The 15,416-nt window shown below is 42.3% G+C and overlaps 1 long non-coding RNA gene across 1 annotated transcript in view; it reads left to right on the top strand.

The window, feature by feature from the left end:
• Positions 1 to 1,316: 1,316 nt before the first annotated feature.
• LOC141265934 (uncharacterized) overlaps positions 1,317 to 15,416 on the top strand; it is a 91,624-nt gene continuing 77,524 nt past the window's right edge. The window contains exons 1-2 of the long non-coding RNA XR_012320172.1: positions 1,317 to 1,749; positions 1,824 to 1,881. This is a non-coding gene — a long non-coding RNA (uncharacterized lncRNA). The remainder of the gene's footprint in view (positions 1,750 to 1,823; positions 1,882 to 15,416) is intronic.

Raw genomic sequence — 15,416 nt, 5'->3', positions numbered from 1 at the left:
GACTATTGACCACTGACATCTATAGGAAATCCACAGATCGCAATACACTTCTACATTTTGCAAGCAACCACCCAACCCCCATGAAACATGCCATTCCCAAATCACAATTCCGGAGGGTTGAACGTATTGTGACAGATATGACATTACGAGAAGTCAGAGTAAAAGAAATGACACAGAAATTCGTAGAAAGAGGATATCCTCAGGACCTCCTTCATGAATCACAGGACCACCATACACAACCACGACGAGAGACATCCGATCGTATTCCATTTGTACATACATATCATCCTCTAGCTTACACCATACACCGCACGATACGGAAACATTGGAATATTCTTCAAACAGGCTACCCTACCATCAAATCTTTTCATCAACCTTTTCTACCTTGCTTTAAAAGAGCACCTAACATCAGAGATTCATTAGTCCGAGCTGACATAGGGACATCGTCCCTTGGTCCCCAGCAAAGATTTCTACAAACCCCTAAGAAAGGAACCTTTCCATGTCTACATTGTCATCAGTGTCACAATATCCTTAGAGGGGATACTATCCATCACCCACAAACAGGCAAGAAATACAACATTAAGGGTTACTATACCTGCGACACGAATTTTGTTGTATACCTAGTGAAATGCCCCTGTGGCCTGGTCTATGTAGGGGAAACAACTCAACCTATCAAAGACAGAATCTCCAAACACAAATCCACCATCAGATGCAAAAATTTACTTTTACCTATTCCCCAACACTTCATAGCAGCAGGACACAATGTGTCCCAATTGCGATTCCAAGTCATAGAACAAATCAGACCACTCCGCCGTGGGGGCAATCGAATCCAAACCCTCAAACAGAGAGAGGCATTTTGGATTCATCAACTGCAGTCCCTTTATCCCAAAGGGCTCAATAAGGATTATGATCTTCACTCATTTATTTAAATTCACCTGATCCGGTATTACTCCAGTAGGGACCCCAGCCTATATGAGTATATCCCTCCTACTCCACAATGGGTCAATATCTAATCTTTATTTTGCTTTTTTATCAGTAGGATCATGATTGACGTACATTCACCTATTATATGGTATCTTGACCACACTACGATTATGATCTTCACTTATTTTATTTAAATTCACCTGGTCACATATTGCTCAAGCAGGGACCTTAGTTTATGTATGGATATCCCTCTCACTCTTTAATGGATTAACATTTAATCCTTATTTGTTGTTTATCATGAGATCCATGATTGATGCATACCTACCTATTACAGGATATCATAACAATATTGTGATGTGCTTTTGACTGTGTTGTGCCATGTAACTTCAACTGACAATTTATTTCATGTTACAGATTATGGATCCATACCCACCCTCGTCCTTCCATACCTCTCCAACCCTCCCTCCCGATGGTGAAACGCTTCCTGCTTCTTTTTTCCGGCAGTATATCACATACTCCAAATACAGAAACCACTTCCTGGTCCCTGGAACGCACCTGCACGCCGGCTGACACGCACGCATGTGCGCATGCGCGGCACCGGACCAATCAGAAGCCGGCACCTCCCCGCCTCGCGTCACTTCCTGTGACGTCACCGCATCCAGCGCTATTCACCGGCACTTTCACTGCTCTCATTGGCTGACTGCCAAATCCTCCTCCCCTACACCCATACTTATAGCCAGTCCCTCTATACACACACCCTGCTAATATCCAGCGGTGTATACCGCGATCCAGGCAGCACTTTACTTCAGGCTCTTCACCTACACGGTATGTTTTCCTCTCTTATAGCCCTCACCCTATTCCAGTTCCACATATCTTCATGGTATGCACTCTCTCCATAGGATCCCCAGTATTGGGTCCCATCTCCTTCCTCTTTCCTGCTCCCATCCCAGTAATTTGGTAGGTTGCTCCGTTCTTCTTATTTTATTTGCTGGATAAAGGTTACATAGACACATAGACCTCTTGTCTCTTTATATATGTCTCATAATATATATTGTAATTTTACAATCACTATAATGTCTCTATTTCTGTATATTTCTGTTTATATGCAGTACACTGATGAAGGTCGTGTTGACCGAAACGTCTTTACTGTGGACTGCTAATAAAAGTACCTTTTATATCAATTGGTGTGCTGAGGTTATCACTATATCTCAAGGCTTTGGACCCTACTCAAGCACCCAGGTCCAGTAGTGCTGCGTTTTTTCTTATCATTTATCAGCAACTGGGCTTTCTCTTGCAGCAGCCCCAAAGCCGGAGAAGGGGACTTACTCATTTCACTGAATACCCCCAGCGGGCATTAAGTAGCCCCCAAAAAATGATCTACCTTACAAATACTCCTGATCCATAAGGATTTGGGGCTATTTTACTACTACACACTCTGCAATCCTGCAGCACATTAGCAATCTGCAATAAGACACCAAAAACCAGCAATACAGGTACAACCTGCTCTCTTTCTCTCTTACCATCTTAAAACATTTCTACGCTTTATTCATGCATTTTAGATAGTGCCTATTTATTTTAGTATTTAGACTCCAACATCCTTAAACCTGCTCTACGTAGCATCCGTCAGGAGACACTAATACCATCTACAGGTAAACACTGTTATATAGGCAAACTAACTTATTCTCCTACTAAGATATATCCATAATCATATGCAGGGTCAGACTGGGGTGTCTGGGGCCCACAGGGAGAACTGACTCTACGGGCCCACCTACAGCCATATGCAAATATCTGTTATCCGCTATCCCTGTTATAGTGGAGCATTGACTGGTGGCTCCTGCACATCTACTGTGCACATGCTAGAACTGGGATGTAGAATTACTGTAGTTTGCATTAAAGGGCTTCTTTGGTTAAAACAAGTTATCACCGATCCATGGGCTCTACAGGATCGGTGGTCACTGATTGATCGTTTCGGTCCGAACATTGGAAAACGCACCTATCGGAAGAATGGGGAAGTTTTATCCCTGACAGGACACTTATCCCCATTTTAAAATGCAGCGACAGCTGGGACGTCTGACCGCAGCTCCATTCATTCTCTTGGGGGCTTCCAAAAAAGAGCAGCGCTCACAGCCACTGAAGGAATGAATGGATCAGTGGTCGCATCTCACATGCCGCTCCAGTCTAATGGGGAGAAAAGCTCCACATTCTGTCAATTGTGTCCCAGCAGTCAGACCCCACCAATCAATATTATCACTGATCCTGTGGAGAGGTGATTGCTTGTTTTCATCGTAGAACCCCTGTAAGTGCATCTCTGCTGCTCTGGTCCAAATATTTAATCTCTAAAGCCACGGCCCCACTATCAGTATTTGGTCAGTATCCGGTCAGTATTTTTTTTCAGGAGTGGGAGCCAAAACCAGGTGAGGAACAATCAGAGAAAAGGTATAATAGAAACAAGTCACCAATTCTGCATTTATCACCCACTACTTGATTTGGCAGCGACTCCTGAGAAAAAATTCTAACCAAATACTAATGGTGGGGCTGTGGCCTAATGGAAAAAAATATTTTCCTAGTTAATATCAGCAAGAACAAAATGACCGCCATACACAACACAGTTCACTATATCAACACCAATAATACCACATATAAAAGGGACAAATATTGCCACACCATGACCAGACCACATATTACCACCACATAGTGACCGAATAATACCACATACAAGGAACAAATATGGCCACACCATGACCAGACCACATATTACCACCCCAAAGTGACCAAATACTACAATACTGATCATAAATACAAACCACAATACTAACAACCCTGTTATTACCACCAGCGACATTATACACAGGAGCTCTGTATATAGTGTCAGTGTACAGGTAACACAGTGATCACCAGTGACATTATACACAGGAGCTCTGTATATAGTGTCAGTGTACAGGTAATACAGTGATCACCAGTGACATTATACACAGGAGCTCTGTATATTGTGTCAGTGTACAGGTAACACAGTGATCACCAGTGACATTATAAACAGCAGCTCTGTATATAGTGTACAGGTAATACAGTGGTCACCAGTGACATTATACACAGAAGCTCTGTATATAGTGTATACGTAATACAGTGATCACCAGTGACATACACAGGAGCTCTGTATATACTATATACACACGTGGTCAGAATTGTTGGTACCCCTCGTTTAATGAAAGAAAAACCCACAATGGTCACAGAAATAACTTGAATCTGACAAAAGTAATAATAAATTAAAAATCTATGAAAATTAAGAAATGAAAGTCAGACATTGCTTTTCTACTTCCACAGAATTTTAAAAAAAATTAAACTCATGAAATAGGCCTGGAAAGAAATTATGGTACCCCTGAAAATAATGTGACAAAAGGGACATGTTAAATCAAGTTGTGTCCACTAATTAGCATCACAGGTGTCTACAATCTTGTAATCAGTCAGTGGGCCTGTATATAGGGCTACAGATACTCACTGTGAGGTTTGGTGACATGGTGTGTACCACACTCAACATGGACAAGAGGAAGCAAAGGAAAGAGTTGTCTCAGGAGATTAGAAAGAAAATTATAGAAAAGCATGCTAAAGGTAAAGGTTATAAGACCATCTCCAAGCAGCTTTATGTTCCTTTGACTACAGTGTCACATATTATTCAGAAACTTAAGATCCATGGGACTGTAGCCAACCTCCCTGGACGTGGCCACAGGAGGAAAATTGATGACAAATCAAAGAGACGGATAATATGAATGGTAACAGAAGAGTCAAGGAAAACTTCTAAAGAGATTAAAGGTGAACTTCAAGTTCAAGGAACATCAGTGTCAGATCGTACTATCCATCGTTGTTTGATCCAAAGTGGACTTCATGGGAGACGACCAAGGAGAACACCATTGTTGAAAAAAAAAAAATAATAAAAAAGCCAGACTGGAATTTGCCAAACTACATGTTGACAAGCCACAAAGCTTCTGGGAGAATGTACTATGGACAGATGAGACAAAAATGGAAGTTTTTGGCAAGGCACATCAGTTCTTTGTTCACAGATGGAAAAATGAAGCATATCAAGAAAAGAACACTGTCCCTACTGTGAAACATGGGGGAGGCTGTTATGTTCTGGGACTGCTCTGCTGCATCTGGCACAAGCTGTCTTGAATCTGTGCAGGGTACAATGAAATCTCAAGACTATCAAGGGATTCTAGTGAGAAATGTGCTGCCCAGTGTCAGAAAGCTTGGTCTCAGTCGCAGGTCATGGGTCTTGCAACAGGATAATGACCCAAGAATGGCTGCGAGGAAAACATTGGACTATTCTGAAGTGGCCTTCTATGAGCCCTGACCTAAATCCTATTGAGCATCTTTGGAAAGAGCTGAAACATGGCGTCTGGAAAAGGCAACCTTCAAACACGAGACAACTGGAGCAGTTTGCTCATGAGGAGTCGGCCAAAATACCTGTTGAGAGGTGCAGAAGTCTCATTGACAGTTACAGGAATCGTTTGATTGCAGTGATTGCCTCAAAAGGTTGTTCAACAAAATATTAAGTGAAGAAGAACCATCATTTCTGTCCAGGCCTATTTCATGAGGTTAATTTTTTTTTAAATTCTGTGGAAGCAGAAAAGCAATGTCTGACTTTCATTTGTTCATTTTCAAAAATTTTTAATTTATCAGATTCAAGTTATTTGTGTGACCATTGTGGGTTTTTCCTTCATGAAACGAGGGGTACCAACAATTTTGACCACGTGTGTAGTGTAAGTGTACATGTAATACACTGACTCACCAGTGACGTCTCTAGGTGAAGTCCTTCATCTTCACTTTTCTTCTTCATCAGGCACAGACGGCCATCACTTCTTCCAGCCAGGAATCGTCTCTGCAGAAAATAACACACAGTTACCAATAACTGATCTCTTCTAGAGAATATTCCCACTTTTCCCCCCTGACTTCTACACTATACCAGTTGAATAAAAAAAGCAACATAGTGCCATCCTGCACAGTAACAGGACTCCTCTTTTGTCCCATCCCATGGAAAACAGTTTCCTAAAAAGTAAATTATATTACAGAAGTAATAATGTAATAATAATAATTGGAATCTAAAGTAATAATGTTCCCCACTGGCCACCATAAACTAATAAAGTATGTTCCTCAATCTGGCCCCCAAAAGTAATTAAGTCCCTTGTCCAGCCAGGCACCCCCATATGTCCCTTCTGGCCCCCATATGTCCAGGGTGGCCTCCCATATATTTATCCTAGCCCACATGTATCGAGCCTGCCCTCCCCCCCATATATCCATCCTAGCCCCCCATGTGGCCAGCGTGCCCCCCCCACATATCCATCCTTGCCTCAATGTTTCCAGCCTGCCCCCCCATATATCCATCCTGGACTCCATGTATCCATCCTGACACCCCCCTGCATATATCCCTTCTGGCCCCCATTTGTCAAGTGTGACCCCTCCATATATTTATTCTAGCACATGTGTATCGAGCCTGCCCCCTCCCATATACCCATCCTAGCCCCCCATGTGGCCAGCCTGCCCCCCATATCCATTCTTGCCTCCATGTTTCCAGCCTGCCCCCCCATATATCCATCCTGGACTCCATGTGTCCAGACTCCCCCCCTCATATATCCATCCTGCCCTCCCCCCCTGCATATATCCATCCTGACACCCCCCATATGTCCATCCTGCCCCCCCATATATCCATCCTGGACTCCATGTGTCCTGCCTGCCCCACCCATATATCCATCCTGGCCTCCATGTGTCCAGCCTGCCCCCCCTACATATCCATCCTGGCCTCCATGTGTCCAGCCTGCCTCCTCATATATCCATCCTGCCCTTACCCACTGCATATATCCATCCTGACACCCCCCATATATCCAGCGTGCCCCTCCATATATTTGTTAGCCCACGTGTATTGAGCCTGCCCCTCCACATATCCATCCTAGCCCCCCATGTGTTCAACCTGCCCCCCCCATATATCCATCCTGGCCTCCATGTGTTCAGCCTGCCCCCCCATAGATCCATCCTGGCCTCCATGTGTCCAGCCTGCCCCCTCCCATATATCCATCCTGGCCTCCATGAGTCCAGCCTGCCCCCCCATATATCCATCCTGGACTTCATGAGTCCAGCCTGCCCCCCCCATATATCCATCCTGGCCTCCATGTGTCCAGTCTGACCTCCCATATATCCATCCTGGCCTCCATGTGTCCAGCATGCTCCCCCATATATCCATCCTGACCTCCATGTGTCCAGCCTGCCCCCAATATATCCATCCTGGCCTCCATGTGTCCATCCTGCCCCCCCATATATCCATCCTGGCCTCCATGTGTCCAGCCTGCCCCCCATATACCCATCCTGCCCACCCCCCTTTGCCTGGGTCCAGCCAGGGTCCCCCCTTGTGTGTCCAGCCAGGGCACCCCCTTGTGTGTCCAGCCAGGGCCCCCCCTTGTGTGTCCAGCCAAGGCCCCCCCTTGTGTGTCCATCCGGGCCCCCCGTTGTGTGTCCAGCCAGGGTTCCTCCTTGTGTGTCCAGCCAGGGCCCCCCCTTGTGTGTCCAGTCGGCTTCCCCCTTGTGTGTCCATTCGGCTCCCCCCTTGTGTGTCCAGCCAGGGTTCCCCCCTTGTGTGTCCAGCCAGGGTTCCCCCCTTGTGTGTGCAGCCAGGGTTCCCCCCTTATGTGTCCAGCTGGGCCCCCCTTGTGTGTCCAGCTGGGCCCCCCTTGTGTGTCCAGCCAGGGTTCCCCCCCGTGTGTCCAGCCAGGACCCCCCCTTTTGTGTCCAGTCGGCTAACCCCTTGTGTGTCCAGCTGGGCCCCCCTTGTGTGTCCTGCCAGGGTTCCCTCCCTGTGTGTCCAGCCAGGACTCCCCCTTTTGTGTCCAGTCGGCTAACTCCTTGTGTGTCCAGCCAGGCTACCCCCTTGTGTGTCTGTCCAGCTGGGCTTCCCCTTGTGTGTCCAGCTGGGCTTCCCCTTGTGTGTCCAGCTGGGCCCCCCCTTGTGTGTCCAGCCAGGTGCCCAGACCATTACACACACACACCTCTTACCTTCCTGCGCTCCCGTGCGGTGTCCTCCTTCTCCTGAGTTGCGCGCCTCCTTCACAGCAGGCGCATGACGATGACGTCATATGCCGGCCAGCGAAGGGAGACGCGCAGCTTCAGCTGCTTCACAGGGACGTGCGCCGCGGTGGTTCAGGTAATGAACGCCGCGTGCACTCGTCCCTGCATACACTGTGCCTGCGCTTTTAAAGGGCCCGTGCCCCTTAAAACCGGAGGATTTTTTTTTGCTCTCTTCTCCCCCCTCTCCTCTGCAGCAGGGGGCGGGGCCCACCGGGAAAATTCCCGGTATCCCGCCAGCCCAGACCGACCCTGATCATATGTGCAAATGTACTTTTTCCTTACAGTTCTTGGACACCTACACTTCTAGTCAATTGAATCTTTCTCATTCTATTGGACCTTCCCATAAAAACCTGAAGTCACAGGTAAACCACTATCTACCCACCGAAATCAGTGAGTATCTCACCCTCCTAATTTCTGCATCTCCCATCTAAATATATGAGCCCACCAGGAAGGAAGTCGATACCCCTCACCTATGAAAGAATCCTGACTGCAGCTTCTACCGAGCTCCCTCCATTAATCAACCTGTGTGCATCCCTCACAGCTCCATTATCCACATCATTTTTAAACTTTTTGGCTATTTAGATCTTTTCAATGGATTTAAAAATGTGCAATATGTATGATCCAGCATGATCCATTGTGATAACTTGGTGCACCTATTCTAATTATACACTAAATGTTAAGACAATTTTAGAAAGTCTGCCCCATTATTTCTATAAATAGTGAGTATGACACTTTGCTTATGTATTCTTCACATTATGTATTTTGGAGCAAGTGCCTGAGCTGTAAAGGTAATGTGTCATCAGAAATTATCCATTGTTTAAAGGCAATCTGTCATGTAAAATAACGCTATTAACCTGCAGATATGGGGTTAATCTGTTGGTTAATAGCGTTCTGACACAGTGCGGCCACCAGTGCCGAGAGCCCCGCTACCAGGAGGAAATTAATTTACCGTAATTCCACCAGGCAGCAAAATGGATTTTACAACTTTTTCTGTATTTAAAAATAATACAGAAATCTTGAAATTTTCAGACTGAACACTAGGCCTAATAACAGATTCACGCTTCCTGTTTTTGTACAGAAGACTTTTCATCAGTCTTATAATCATTAGCGACAGGAATATAATGACAGATAACACCTCTAAATACAGTAGATAACACAGGATTCATAATTTACAATAGGATCTGCTATTCACAGCTCACCTCCTCCCACACCCTACACAAGATTAGAGCATGCTCAGTTTAGACTTCTATACAAACAGGGTCTGAGTCAGTCTTTTTCAGTGAAGAATAGGGTCTACGGGGTAACGTTTCTCCTTATGGAAAGTGACATGCCTGACATGCCAATGTAAGCAGACTTATAGGCCATGCAATGCTTCTTTTGAAAATTAAATATACAAATTTTCTCTTCAGAGAGGAAGAGGACCTGAACTCTAGCGCCACCTATTGGAAGTAGCAATCCTAAAAGTCAAAATTGATCCTTTTACAAGCCTTGTCACATGATTTAGGATAAAAGCCAAACCAGAATCTCAATTTGCAGTCACATGTTTCGAGGTGTTTGCCCCTCCTCAATGCAAAGCAAGAGATTTGATTTGGTTGTATAAGAGGCATCTGACTGGGGTTTAAGGGGTAATGTCTCTTCCTGAGGAGAGTGACATGCTGTAAAGAGACTTATAGGTCATACAATGCTCTTCTGGGAAATTCAATTTGAAAATTGCCTTTTAGGGAGGAAGAGGACTTTAACTCTAGTTCCATTTATTGGAAGTAGCAATCCTAAAAATCAATATAGACCCTTTAACCAGCCTTGTCACACAACCTAGGATAAAAGCCAAACCAGAATCTCAATTTGCAGACACGTGTTTTGGGGCGATGCCAGGAGTCTAAAATCAGGAAAAGGGGTTAGTGTGAAAATGCAAGATTTTAGATTTTTTTTAAAAAATTGTAATATGAAACAAAAATAGCAAATATAAACAAATATAAAAAAAAATGTAATATAAAAACCTGATTTAAACAAGGGATCATTGAAATCTGATGACATGTTCCCTTTAAAGATAATTTACTTTGAATGAAATCCAGGTAAAATTGTTCAAAGTGAAGTTTAAAGGAATGAAACTGTAAACTTGGGGAACAAAAATTTCAATTTAATTTCTATTTTCGTGGACTTTTAAAAGATCGGGCTGCAAACAGATCGTATGAGTTATTTACTCGCTAGTTACAAACAGCATGGAGCTCTATTATAGAGCTACTGTGCAGATATTCCCTCTCCCTGTGCAGCAGAATAATTCAGAATGATATCCATAAAGACACTGAAAATCTTTACATGATACCAGCAGTTTTCTCTTTTCTACTCCTATATCCAAAAAAGATAAAAAATTGCTGATAGCAAAGATAGCTGCACTTTTTTTTCTGAGATATACTCTGCACTATATTTTCAACACAGCAAATTTTTCATTTAAAAGTATTAATTTCCAATATATTATTCGAAAACATCTTTTTCTATGGTATTTTTATTATTTGTTTGGTTATATGTTTTCAATATTTATATGAAAAAATTTAAACCGAATTTCATATTATAAACTTCCGGTTTTGTAGAGTTTTTTCCCCAACAATCATCTCAGGAGTACAATGAAAGGTATACAAATATTATAAAGCTGGAGGTATTGGACACAGCTCACCTCCTCCCTCCTCCTGCACCTGTCACAGTGTGCCCACATAGAAATCAATGCGTCACATTCATTTTTAGCTTTCTTATGCTGTAAAGGAAATGTTTACAGCTTCTGTCCATAGCTAACGAAAAATAACAAATATGAAAAGAAAGAAACTGATTTGTTTATACTATTAATATGGAACCAATAATAATAAAGTGTAGGACAGAAAAAAATTATAAGAAATTAAATGGATAACTTTTATTATAAAATTACTTGAAAAGACACAAAATGATGAATATTCCAACACAATAGACATATTCCCAGAACTACCACTTCTCTCCTACAAACAGCCCCCTAACCTAAGGAATCTCCTTGTCAGAAGTGTCCTCTCATCACCATCAGTGACAGGCACACTCCCATGTAAAAACTAAGAAAGGCAAAACTTGTACCCACATATTACCATCAAATACAGTCTGCATACCAAACACAAATCAGGACTACAAAATCATGGATGTCTTTTCATGTACATCCTCCAATGTGGTGTGCATGATACAATGTACAAGGTGCCCGGAAGGAGTTTATATTGGAGAAATTATGCAAAAACTGCAAACGAGAACGAATTTACACAGACGCACAATTAAGAATGAACTGGACACGCCTGTGGGAAAACATTTCTCTGGCCCGGGACACTGTATGACAGATCTAAAAGTTTTAATACTAAAAGGTCATTTCAAGGATGACAGAGAGAGAAATATTTGGGAATTCAAATTGATAAGAATGTTCAATTCCTTCACAACAGGACTCAATCTAACACCTGGATTTATGACTCACTACATGGATTCACACCTCCACCAGACTATCTCCAGATAATTAAACATTCCCACAGACTTGCTGTTTGCAACTAAAAACCGTAAATTTGATCTCTTTGACTTATCATTAGGAGGCATCACCCCTTACACCTCATGAACAAATGTCTTGCTGTAACATCTCTTAAATGTTGTGCCTTTTGTCTTATCAATTCATTTGTAATATGCCTGAAGAAGGAGCCTCTGTGCTCTGAAAGCTTGCATACATACTGTATATATATTTTTCAGGTTAGCCAAGGTATCACTGCAAGAATACTTTTGTCATTTTTGGGCATAAAAGTATTTACATCGATTTTTCTGGCTAACACGGTACCATAATATAACTTTATATTGTACATCAACACAATAGACACAAATGACAAGCATTTGTGAAACGCGCGTCAGGTGTGCTTGGTTTGTGAGCCTTCTTTCCTGGGGTGCCATTATGTATACTATCATACTTTAATTTTGATTTTCATAATATTATTTATATGTTATAATTTTTGTTTGGTACACCATCTTGCCTGGGTATATTTAATTATTTATTGCTTATATATTTTTTCTATATTGTGACTCATTACCATCTCTTTACATTTTGAGGGGTGCTTTTCTTCTTAACTCATTCAATAACACTTGTAATTTGTGTCTATTGTGTTGGAATATTCATCATTTTGTGTCCTTTAAACTAATTTTTTAATAAAAGTTATAAATTTTATTGTTTATTATTTTCTCTGCCCTGCACTTTATTATTATTGTTTTCTTTGTGCTAGTGCTTTTGGGACTCACTACCCCATTCTGGGTTATGATTCTTGGTTTATATGTTATTAATTTGCAACAAATAATAAAATAGGAAATTATTTTAGGCTTCTTCTACACTTTATGGCAACAAGGACCTGGAGAAACTCCATATGCCGTCATACGGTGCTTCTACATAACACAGCGTGCATTATTTGTTACTTTTAGTGTAACAGTAGTCACTCAAGCACCCAAAAAAACTCATATCACATAAGACTTAGATTATAGTGTCAGATTGCCATATGTTTCATAAAATGTTTAGGTTATGTTTATGCTCCATGCTGGGGATAATGCTTAGAAATGCAAGCAGAGACAGATGGAGTGAGCACACTGGAATAATAGTAGTTTTGCAGCAGAGGCTCTGTGCTGAATAACATCAAGCAACACACCATGGATATCATGTTTTCTGTGTCTTTTGATGAACATACACACACAGCAGATTTAGCAGCAAATCAGTGTTATGAATCTGTTATGAATCTGTTCACACTTTCACTAAAGAAACCCCACACCTAGACCCAACTAGTCCCTGTACAGACTAGAAAGGCCGCAGCCGCACAACTAAAAAACACCACCTCAGACCTGGCTCCCTAAAAAGCCATCGAGGGGTTTCTCGTACCTCCTGAGGAATCAGAGGGGAGACCACAACACACTACCAACAAGGGGAATGGAAAATGTGAGGAGAAATACAAGAACTCAAAGTGAGAAACTAAGACACATTCAAAATAAGGTGGAGGGGTTACAGTTAAATAGTACCAAAAATAAAAGGAATTAGAAGGACCTCCTAAGTACGTAACAGTTGTAAAAGTAAAGGTGCTGGGAAGGAAAGCAGACCAACTTGCAGCAAGAATACAACTGGAGTTTACCCAGCAAGGTAAACCCTTAAGATAATGAGCTGGAACTCCTAAGTATAAATCCAACAAGAATTATAGCCAGCAAGGAAGTGCAGTGAAGGGATACTACTGTATATAAAGCATCACCCAGAATGTGATAGGGAAAACCAAAATGGGAAAATGAAAAAAACCTTGAAAGGAACAAACCAAGAACAGAAAATAAAGACAAAGGAAGAATCAGCATTTGGACAGTAAAAGAGCCATAGCTCAACAGGCAGAAGAACCGAACACAAAACAACAGGTCACCAAATCGAATTCCCAAAGTGAGCTATGATAATCAATAATGCATCTATGTTTTACATGTAGATATTATAATGGTTTTTTACATGGATTTGGCCCATATCTCACTTGATGCATCAGATTTGGTGAAATCTGACATGAAATCCTGCAAAATAAAATCTGACATTCTGTGCCCCGCTAAGATTTTTTTCCCATGGCGCGTGGATGAAATTTGTTGAAATCATATAGACTTTGCTGCTACTGTTAAACAGGATGGATTTTACTCAAGCAAGTCTGGATAGATAATCTGCAGTGTATCCATCCTATGAAAACATACACTTAATGGGCCATTCTAAAAAAAATAAAAAATAAAACAAGTTATCCCCATCCAAAGTCAATGGGACAGCAGGAAATAGTCAACTACAGTGCTCCTGTAAGGAGATGGACATACTGCTAATGTTCCCCCTTGAAGAACAAGAGTGATGTTGTGCTGTGTAATGTGAATAGTGTTATACATTAATGATGTTTGCATGTGTAGTGATTTGCATTGTCAGTGATGAACTGTATTCTGCCCAGCAACAGGTTGACAGGGACAGTGAGAGTTAAGAGTTGGGCCTAGCCCAGAGAGGAAGGGGTTATATAGCAAGATCAGAGAGGACTTCCTGGTAGTGAGGCAAATAGAGCTCAGTGTGCATAGAGAGAGGACCTAAGGTTCAATGTGAGCAGAGACATATTCTGGGTTGTAAAAAAGTGAGTGGAGACTAAAGGAAAGGGATAGCGAGATCTGGAGCAAAAGTGACTGAGTGAAAGAGTGATTTGCCAGAGATGGGTCCTGAGAGAGGATGCCTAGCTGCATTGCCCAGAGTTTATAACTCCAACAGGTAACGGGCCTAGACAAGACTGAGTACATGAGACGAGTAAAGTAGCCGGAGTTCAAGAGTGTCAGCATCATAGAAGATAAGTACTGGCCATACTAGGAAGGGGAAAGGAGATGCAGAACCATTGGACGAGTAAATGACTCTTGCTAAGCAGGACTGTAATGTCAAGCTGGGTTGTGGTGCAGTTAGGAACAATAAATAAAGAGGACCAATATAGAGAGTAAAGAGAAATATGAAGATAGAGAACAATAGAGAAAAGAAAAAAGGAAACTGTGCGGAAAATGCTATGAGTTGTAAAGGAAACGTTCATAAGACTGTGTACCTGTTATCGTATATATTCCCTACCAAGTTCCCGTTCAATAAAAAGTTTATTTTTCCCTGATGGTATCCCTCATTGAACTATGGAAACATCTGGTCCTGGCAAACCAGCAACATCGGATACATGCGGTCTCATGGGCGTAGTGGCCTCAAAGCACAAGTCCACACACCCAGCCAGGACCTCCACTTTCATGCAACATGCCAGGGCACAATAGACAAGTACCTTGCCCACAGCTACCACCCCATGCCACGTTACACTACTGTAAACAGGTAAGCGAATGCAACAGAGCAGACAATGAGGAGACAATGGTACTTTAGAAGCGACTATTTATTTATTTGTTTCACTCTTTGTTTCATTGCAGCCATTTGGTAAATTCTAAAAAGTTCATTTATTTTCTCATTAAAGTACACTCTACACCCGATTTTGCTGAAAAAAAACAGAAATGTAGAAATTTTTTCAAATGTATTAAAAAAGAAAAACTGAAATATAACATAGTCATAAGTATTCAGACCCTTTGCTCAGTATTGAGTAGAAGCACCCTTTTGAGCTAGTACAGCCATGAGTCTTCTTGGGAATGATGCAACAAGTTTTCCACACCTGGATTTGGGGATCCTCTGCCATTTTTCCTTGCAGTTTCTCTCCAGTTCCATCAGGTTGGATGGTGAACGTTGGTGGACAGCCATTTTCAGGTCTCTCCAGAGATGCTCAATTGGGTTTAGGTCAGGGTTCTGGCTGGGCCAGTCAAGAATGGTCACAGAGTTGTTCTGAAGCCACTCCTTTGTTATTTTAGTTGTG

Source organism: Phyllobates terribilis, unplaced genomic scaffold (genome assembly GCF_046119375.1).
Source record: "Phyllobates terribilis strain yellow unplaced genomic scaffold, ASM4611937v1 Scaffold_4__5_contigs__length_816908805, whole genome shotgun sequence".
Lineage (NCBI taxonomy): Eukaryota > Metazoa > Chordata > Amphibia > Anura > Dendrobatidae > Phyllobates > Phyllobates terribilis.
The sequence above is the reverse complement of the archived record's forward strand: the minus strand, read 5'-3'. Positions and strand labels throughout refer to the sequence as shown.